Raw genomic sequence first — 10,527 nt, 5'->3', positions numbered from 1 at the left:
AATAAACTGCACTTGGGTTCATCAGGTCATCATCATCTTTGTCATTGCCAGCAGCAAGATCATTACAATAAACGTAGGTAATCTAAAAATCAGGAGAGAACAGATTTGGAGATTCTCATCTCAGGTTACGTGTACATGTAACAGGCAGTGATTTACTGGAGAACCAAGACTGATAAATAAATTACAGAATATAATCGAGTATAATTGTGAATCTTTATTTATTGTAGGTCTTCCTCAGGCAAAGTTGACCGTGTCTGCTTCAGGTATTATGAAAAGAGAAACAGTGCAGGTGAGATGTCTGAAGATGACAAAAACATTTCTCACCACATTGAATCACCTTAATGTCACAATAATTATTTAAAAATGGGCTCATTCTATGTTGAGAATGCTACAATTTTAACACCACTGCAAATTAGTTATATATTTTCAACAGTTTTTAATGTACGATCAATTTCTGAAATCACAACATACCAAAGCTGGTAATTTACAGCACATTTTATGGTTCTTCTGAATTTATTTAAATATAAAAAAATAAATAAAACGGTCACTAAATCAATAAAAATCTTTGTTTGGAGACCATAAATGTAATTTTGAAAAAATATATAAATAAATACATTTGTCAGAGCATAAGATGTGCAGTAACAGCCTACTTCTAAGGGATGATTTATTTTTAATTGTTTTGGCAACAATCTGACTTTATGTGAGGCTGTGAGTTTTTTTTTTTTTTTTACTTTTATTTGTATTATTATTTAAAAATATTACAATATTGTAACAACACTTTGTGTCAATGTCTTAATTTTAGCATCTACTCTGCCTATCTCGAGGAATTTCAAAAACCTGCAAGCCAATTACTTTTTGTTCTAAATAATTTTAATATTGCAAAATATACCCCTTGATCACACTTGATTTTACAATAATGACCATCAGACTTTACAATAATGACCATCAGACTTTACATTTGTGGCCCGTTCTGCGCACACGGCAGCTCATTTCAGCTTTTCGCGGCCCATTCGGCACGTTTCCCAATTTCCAGTATGCCAGATTACCAGTCCAGCCCTGTCTACATAGACTTGAAAATGATTTGACATTGCATCAATTAGATGTTTTCTATAAAATATCATTAAAAAACAAACTTCTTGACTTACAAACAAAAATTAAACAAATTAAGTTTTCCTACATATATCTTGTGGCATACTTATTTAATGGTTCATACATTTCTAAATTGCAGATTACTAGACTGATGTAGTGCATGCCATATTATATGTTTATACTTGCACCCTGGTACCTTCAGGCTTTTGAAAATTGCTCCCAAGGATGAACCAGTCCTTTATAGGTCCACACATTTTTTTTTGCTGATTTATTTAGATTTTCCTATGATGTCAAGCAAAGAGGCACTGAGTTTAAAGGTAGGCTTTAAAATCCATCCACAGCTACACCTCCAATTCAGTACACCTCCTATCAGAAGCCTGTTGGCTAATTGTCTAAAGGCTTGAACGGGGCGGGGCCAGGAACAGGGGCGGAGTCAGGAGTTTTTCACAGGGGTGGCAGGGCAGGGGCCAGCGATCAGTCTGTGGTGGCACAGAAATGTTCAGGCAGTACTTGTTTAGTCTTGTGCTCAAAAACGGCAATTGCAAGTGGGGTGGCCAGGCTTCAGTCCATGGTGGCCACGGTCACCCCCTAGCTCCGCCAGTGGTCTTGACATAAACTTAAAGGCACAGTTAACTTATGTAAACTTCTGACCCTCTGGAATTGTGATATAGTTAAAAGTGAAACAGACTTGTGTCATGCACAAATTAGATGTCCAAAACAACTTGCCAAAACTATAGTTTGCTAATATTAAATCTGTGGAGTGGTTAAAAAATTAGTTTGAATGACTTCAACCTAAGTGTATGTAAACTTCTCACTTCAACTGTATATCAATCTATACATGTCCTGTCCAGACCGCACATCGTCCTACAGTTCATAGCGTATGTTTTCTTTTGGATGTGGGCTCGCTGCAGTGAAAAAAAGAGGGCATTCATGGGGAAATCACGGCAATCACGGGTCTACCCGTTTTATGCTGTTGATGGGATGCACGCTTGTTTTATTACATCAAAAAAGGACGAAGAAATGTTCATCAACCGAAAAAAATACCTATCTATCTCTCTATATTATGTATGTATGTATTGTTGTCTGTCTTAGATGAAAAATAGCAGTTCTGTCTCTTCCAATCACTGAGGGTGATTTAAAAGAGCACACTAATAAAACGTGACGTCATCCATAGCAACTAGGCCTTACTCTTTTCTTAAGATTTCCTTACTAAAACTTGCTCTTCTTTTTTGCTATTAACATTTTATTTATTCTTATGTGAAATATGGAATAAACTGAATATATACACACACACCCATTATATCCCCCTCCCCAACCCAACCTTGTCCCTCAACAAATACCCCTGTGGTCAAAACCTAAATTATACCCTGCACACATAAAAGTAAACAAAGAAAAGAAAATATTTGAGAACATAAAGAATATACAAATCAACAAACAAAGAGAAAAGAATTCCACAAAGAACAGAATTTACAATTACAATCACATTTCTGTTTCTCTCCACATGGTCTTCACTGAGATTCCTCCAGAAAGGGCTTAAGTATGTCCTTAGGGTGAGTAAACTATCAGCAAATTTTCATATTTGGGTGAACTGAGGATTAGCCTGATTAGGGGCCGGGTGTGTGGAATCACGACCCGGCCTGCCCTCGCTCTGTCACATTCCTCTCTCGTTCTCTCAGAACAGGGAGCCCCTGGCATGACGTATACCCCCCCTTTCCCTGGGGAGGGGCGTGCCTTCCGCACCGTCTGCCGGCAGGTCATCCCCGTCTCTTAAAAAGAGAGGGTAAGGCCAACACAGAGCGGCAGTGGAGGAGAGCGAGAGAAAAAAAATAAACACTTGCCGGTTCTCCAATATGTCGTAGCTTGGTCCTCAGCCACTCCTCCAGCCTCTAACGGACGACAGCCGTGCCTCCCCGGATGGATTGGAGGCAGACCTCCAGCCCCTGGTGGACGGAATGCCCGCCACATTTCTGATGGACAGTAACCGCTCCAGATGGTTGGTCCATCCTCCGCTCCAGATGGGGCCCTTCCTCCCCTCGCGGTCGCCGGCCGTTCCTCCGCTTCCAGGCAGCCGGGCTCTTCCGTCATCCGGTGGATGGCCGCGGCTGCTCCATTGGGGTGGATGGTAGTGGCGAGGACTCTACTACAGCGCATCCCTCCTCCTTCCTGGATTTTGGCACCAGTGTAAAAGGATTAATGGAAAGGAGGAGGCGAGAACCGGCTTGACAATATAAATAATAGTTTGTACCACGGAGGGGCTCTCTCAGTGTAACGATTGTAGCTGGCAATGATGAAGATGCAAACGAAGACGATGATTAAGCAGAACCCATGTTCAGTTTATTTTACAAACGTGATGTCCAAAAAAAACATAACTCCAAACGTGAACAAAACAAAAACATGAACTGAACTTGACTTGACTATGTACTTGGCATGAACAATAACATGACGTTACACAAACAATACCTGACGAAATACCTGACGAAGGACAATGGATGGCTTAAATGCTAGACATGGGAGAACACGTGACAAGGATAACCAATCACATGACTAAACTATAAACAATTTAAAAATACTAAATACATTTTAACCAATAAAAAGACAAGACTAATAACAAAGTAATCAAACAATGAACCAATGAAAACAAGACACATGAACATGGAGGAAAACAGGAAGATCACATGACAAGGAAACAGGAACAAAACATGACATGAACTTTTCAAAATAACAGACATGAAAAACAGGAACCAACAGAATAAACATGACACTCAGGTGGAAGAGACCAATGGGCCAGGTGCCTGAGATTAAAAGCATAGTAATAAAACTAAATTTTGGGGAGGCCTTAGCCTCTTTTTTTATATATATATTTACATTTACATTTATGCATTTGGCAGATGCTTTTATCCAAAGCGACTTACAGTGCACTTATTACAGGGACAATCCCCCCGGAGCAACCTGGAGTTAAGTGCCTTGCTCAAGGGCCCAACAGTGGCATCTTGGTGGTGCTGGGGCTTGAACCTCCGACCTTCTGGTCAGTAACCCTGAGCCTCCACTGCCCCCTGTAAGAATGGGAACTTCTCGATGGAGAGACTGTAGTAGAAAACTGAATTTGGGGATACGATTAATTTTTATAACATTGACCTGCAATAGATTGATGTAGTGAAGCCCACCTATCCACATCACACAATAAACTTTTCATTAATGGGTCCAAATTTACTCTAAATATATCTCTAAAATTTGCTGTAAATAAAATGCCTAAATACCCAATGCCTTGCTTGGGTCATTGAAAGGCACCAGGATGAAAAGCTGTGGCAGAGCAAGAGCTTACAATTTAGACCAATTCACCCTGTTCCCTGAAAAGAATGAATACATCTATGAAAGCTAGGCACAGATCTTTTAGGGTTGGAGACATATAATAATATAACATCTGTGTAGAGTAGAAGTTTATGCTCCACACCTCCTGCTACAATGCCAGGAAAATAATACTCTTTTCTCATTGTGGCTGCTAATGGTTCCAGAGCAAGACAGAAACGGTAAATGGGAGAGAGGGCAGCCTTGCCGGGTTCCCCTACCAAGAGAACAAAAGATCTGAAATTAATCCATTAGTCTGCACTGCCTTTACCAGTTGTTTATAAAGTAACTTAATCCACCCAATAAAAGCGTTCCCAAACCTGTAAATTCCCCAAATCTTAAAAATATAGACCCATTCCACCCTATCAAACAGATTCTTGTCATCAAGTGAGATTACAGCGATCAGGGACTGATCTTTCGCTACTGACCACATAATATTTATATAACGTCTAATATTATCAGAAGAACTACGACCACATTTAAACCCCACTTGATATTTATGTTTACTCTGTGTAATTACTCTGCTTAATCGGTTAGCCAGAGTTTTAGACTATATATTTTTTTTTACATCTAACTGGATCAGGGAAATTGGACAATAACTTTTACATTCATTTGGGTCTATTATCTTTTTAAGAATGAGACTGATCAGAGCTTGCATCATAGTTGGCAGTAGTTCACCTTTCTTTAATGACTCTTGTGTAAACATCTAACATAAATGTAGCCAGTTCTATGACATAAGATCTAAACACTTATGTGGCAAAACCATCTGGCCCCAGTGTCTTACCTTTTGGCAAGGCTTTAATTACCTCAACAAGCTCCTCCAAAGCAATATCTGTGTCAATAAAGTTTGATCATTCGTCAATTTATGAAGTTCGAAATATAATTATTTTAAAGTCTTTATTAATATCTATGGGAGAAGTAAATATATTGCCTCCAGAAGACTTCACTGAAGGAATAGTGGGGGAAAAACTCACTCTCTCGGTTTTATGTATATGGCAAGAAGTCTCCCTGCCTTGTCACAGACTCAAAATTTGTCTGTCTTGCCCTGAATAGCCAAAGCTCTACCTTCTGTGAAAAAATATTATTGTACCTATATTTTAGCTGAGTCAACTCTCTAAGACCATTGGATGACATTTGGCACTTCAGCTCCATTTCAGCACTTTTAATACTCTTTTCCAGTTCTATGAATTCCAGTGCTATGATTTTTTTAAATGAATGAGGCATATTGTATGATCCTCCCCCTAAGAACTACCTTAAGCGCCTCAGTCAAATGCATGATGTATAGTCTGTATTGTTGATTGAGTGCAGGCAAAGTTACCCAAACACTCCATTGATTTAATGAAGGCCATAGCTTGTTGTGGGCATGTAAATGTCTTATGCCCATCCGTGCCGTCAATTCTCAGCTTAGCCGGATAGAGCAGTGCTAAGCTTACCTTCTGTTGGTGCAATTTTTTACACTCTTTGAATCCATCCCATTTCGCTTGAGACGTTCAAGCACAGTCCAGAAAAAACATGATTTTGTGGTCCTCCCAGCACAACTTGCCTTTATTCCTTGCTGCTTATAGAACAAAGCCTCTGTCAGCCGACTGCAAGAATCTTGCCAGAATAAATCAAGGTCTGTCATCCGCTGCGGGAAGCTGACCGTAAACTCTGTGGTGTGCTTTATCTTGAGCCGGCGGCCTGCTGTGTCGATCAAATTCGGAATAAGCCCATACAAAAACTTTACCATATCCTGACCTTCCTTTCCCTCTGGGATTCCAACGTTACATTACTATGCCTGCTCCTATTTTCCTCTAGTTTTTCCCACACGCATTCCACATCAACCTTTGAAGCAGGCGGGTTAGCTTTAGCTCTCTTTCGTCCGACTACAGAATCTCGACCGGTTTTTCAACATCGTCCATACTTGTGATCAGGGTGGACATTTTCGCCTCCATAGACGTGATCACTTGACGTATTTCTGCGAGGCACTCCATGTCGGTACAGATTTTCATCAGTGCTGCATAAATGTTCGAGATATCCCAACCTATGTCACGAAGCTCACTGCTGTCACTATCGACTGTGACCTCTGCCATCTTGATCCTGTGAGGTGTCTGACACGTGAGAGCGTAAGTGCTTTTTAATGTCCCCACAGGGTGACGATTTAGAATTTTTCGACATCCTGCCCTCCCAGCACAGTTTAACAAACAAAACTATTACAGTTCTCACCAGTTAAAATTGCTTAAATGGATAATTGAAAGTTTTAACAAAGTTTAAACAGAGCATGCCTTTAAGCAGCCAAACCTTGCATACCATCACATGACTCAGAAAATACACTAAAACTTGCTCTTAGCTGTTTTGTGAATAGGTTTTAAGCAAAAACTTGCTAGGAACTCTTTGGAGAACTAGTAGTGATATAAAAATCTTTGTGAATACGGGCCCTGTTCTCCATGCTGGCGCACCTGACAGAAGAATATATTCAATCCATTCTCTGGTGCTTGAACACTTTCTTTTTGAACAGTGTCCCTGGGCGTTATGGCCTCAGCATTTAAAGTTTTTGCCTGTTGTTTTGTTTCACCACCAGATGGTGAAATTATTAACCTCATATTTTTTCGCCTTTAATACAATAATTGCTTTCACCTGTACTGAGTTACAACTCTATTTCAACCCTATTTAAACCCTGCCCTGCCTACGGTTCTTTACACAGTCCTGATGTATTCTCAAGGTTTGGACTACTAGAGTGAGTTGTCCGTTTAAAAAGTCTGTTTTCCCTTTTTGCCTCGTTGGATTTGTATTTTTGAGTTGATTTGTAAGTTTGTATTCTTCCCTGAAGTGTTTTGACAGAACTGATTGAAATTGGAATATCGTTTTGGACTACCTTCTAAGGAGAGCCTTTGTTTGGATTATCTATTTTGATTGCTGTTTATTATTATTTATTTTTTCTCCCCAATTTGGAATGCTACAATTCCCAATGTGCCCTAAGTTGTCGTGGTGGCATAGTGGCTCACCTCAATCTGGGTGTTAGATGACAAATCTCAGTTACCTCCGTGTCTGAGGCTGTTAATCTGCGCATTTTATCACGTAGCTTGTTAAGTATTCTCCACGGCATCCATGCACGACTCTTCACATACCCCACCGAAAGCGCATGCCACATAATAGTGACCATGAGGAGGTTAACCCAACGTGACTCTCACGTTGACTCCCACCCTAGCAACCGGGTCAATTGGTTGCTTAGGAAGTCGGACTGGAGTCACTCAGCATGACCTGGATTTGAACTTGCGACTCCAGGTGTGGTAGTCAGCGTCTTTACTTGCTGAGCCACCCAGGCCCCTTATTTGATTGCTGTTGATGTTAAAGACAGTTTTCACTTTTTTTGCTTCTCCAAAGTAAAGATCATTGAACTTATTGCATCCTTCTCCTCTGCATTTGGGTCCAGCCTCCTACACTGGTGTGTGGTTAAAATTCAAGGTCACTCACACGGGAGATCATTACACCATATCAGAGGCCACCCCACTGAGAGCACAGCAGATGAGACCCTTTCAGTGCTTGCTCAGATTGAAGGTGCCTCATCATTCACATCCACGTTCTATTAGACAGGCTTGGCACTTGGCATCAAGTAGCCAGAAAAAAAAGTGGTCACAACAGACACTTCAAACACGGGCTGGGGAGTCCTGTGCGATGGATGTCAGAAAAAAAGAAAAGCCTCCGCAGCAGCGGTCACTCCACTGGGACTACTGCGGATGGGACCTCTTCAGTGCTGGTTCAGATCGAAGGTGCCTCATCATTCATGGCAACATGGTCGCTTACATCTTGTGGTATCACGCCACTGTCTAGTCACGTTACCATTTGGAAAATGCCCATATTCTACAAGATGGGTGTGGCACTCGGTCAGGTTTCCAGATGCTTCAAATGCGGGCTGGGGAGCCCTGTGTGATGGACGTCTGGCCTTTGGAACCTGAACAGAAGCGCAAACTACCTTGCACATTTATTGTCTGGGACTACTTGCTGTATATCTAGTATGGATTGCTTTTCAGCTAGTTGTCCAGGGTTTTCATGTCTTGATCTGAATAGACAAAACAGCAGTTGTGGAATACATAAATCGCCAAGGGGAGTTAAATCAAGCCCAGTTATGAACTTGGCGCGTCAGTTACTTATCTGGTGTGAGAAACATTTCCTATCAATGCGGGTGACGCATGTTCCAGGTCAACTGAATCGCGGCGCAGATTTGGTCTTGTTACAAGATGTCATACAAAACCTCTTAGACAGTTCCGAGGATATGGGATCGGTTCGGGGAAGCCAAATTAGGTCTATTTGCTTCCCTGCAAACAACACATTTTCGCCTGTGGTATTGCCTGACTCATGATCTGATGGGCCTGGATGCTTTAGTTTGCAAATGACCAGCTGGATGCAAGTTTTCATTCCCTCTCATCCACTTACATCAAGTATTGTGAAAAATACAGGAGAACAAGGAAACTGTGCCCAAATGCCATTCCAGAGTCAATATTTAAATCTTTTTATCTTTCAATTTCCACTTTCACTTTCACATTGTTCTTCTCATTGCCACAGATTGGGTAACACCCATTATTGTTCTGCAGAGACCTATAATAGTACGCAGTGTTACACATGCAAATCAGTGGCAGGACATGATGGTATACATTCCCCATAGCGTCAACTATGATACAGCTTTGAAATGACCGACTTGAAAGGAAACAATAAGGTTACAACTATAACCCTAGTTCCCTGAAAGGAGGAAACAAGATGCTGTGAACGATGGTCATGCTACTGAATCTTTGCTACAAGGGCTGAGTATTGCTCTGTACCCTTCAGTCAAATATTCTGACGAGATAGTGATAGCTGTGTTTTGGCATATATATATATATGAACGATGCAGCGTGCGATGGAGAGGGTGCACAAAGCGCTATATGCCAATTAAAATTGGCGTGATTTTTAAGAGTTTCAGAGATAGGCTACACCTGCAGCTATAACCCCATAGTGATATGAATGGGAATATACTTCAGATATATTTTAATATATCTCATTATTAATAATGAGATATTTCCCCTCTTTCAATAGTTTTACTTCAATTAAAGGTTCGATTTTTTTTTATGAAAGATCAAAGGATAAACAATGCAGTTTTTTTCACTTCTTTGCTCATATTTTCCAAGGGTGCCAATATTTTTGGCCACCACTGTACAAGTTATCATTGCCATTGTAGTAGCATGTGCAGTAGTTTGGGTTGGATCTTCAGAAAGAATTTACCACAAGGTGGTATTTAAAAAAAGTTAGTGCTCCTGGGTGGCAAGGAACATGAAATTGTTCAGCTATGACTTTGTGGGTATAAATATGAGGTAACACACAGGCCAAATCCCCTTAATCCTCAATCACAGTGGGTTAGACAAAAGAATATAGTTCTGATGTGCAGCAAAAGTTGTTGAGCTTCACAAAATGAAGCGAAGTGGCTATAAGAAAACAGCCAAAGCATTGAAAATGCCCATTTCCACCATCAGTGCAATAATTAACAAGTTCCAATCAACTGGAGATCTTAATAATTGGCCTGGAAAAGGATGTGTGTCTATATTGTCTCCACACACAGTGAAGAGGATGGTTCAAATGGGCAAAGAATCTCCAAGGATCACAGCTGGAGAATTGCAGAAATGAGTTGGATCTTGGGGCCAGAAAGTCTAAAAAAATAATAATGCTGGCGCAATAAAAATCTCCTTCATCACCACAAATTGTTTGGGAGGGTTTCAAGAAATAAAGCCTCTGCTCTCATCCAACAACAAACTCAGGCATCTTCAGTTTGCCAAAAACACTACTGGAACTTCAAATGCGACCGGTTCTATGGTCCGATAAAACAAAAATAGAGCTTTTTGGCAGCAAACACCAGAAATGGGTTTGTCACACGCAAAAATGAAGTACCTAATGCCCATTATTAAATGTAGTGCTGGATCTTTAATGTTGAGGGGCTGTTTTTCTGCCAGAGGTCCTAAACATCTTGTTCGGATACATGGCATCATGGACTCATAGAAAGCTTACAATGGGCCCTGGTTGGATCTTCCAGTAGGACAATGATCCAAAACAAACATCAAAATCAACACAAAAATGGTTCAATGACCA

This window comes from Xyrauchen texanus, chromosome 32 (genome assembly GCF_025860055.1).
Source record: "Xyrauchen texanus isolate HMW12.3.18 chromosome 32, RBS_HiC_50CHRs, whole genome shotgun sequence".
NCBI lineage: Eukaryota > Metazoa > Chordata > Actinopteri > Cypriniformes > Catostomidae > Xyrauchen > Xyrauchen texanus.
The sequence above is the reverse complement of the archived record's forward strand: the minus strand, read 5'-3'. Positions refer to the sequence as shown.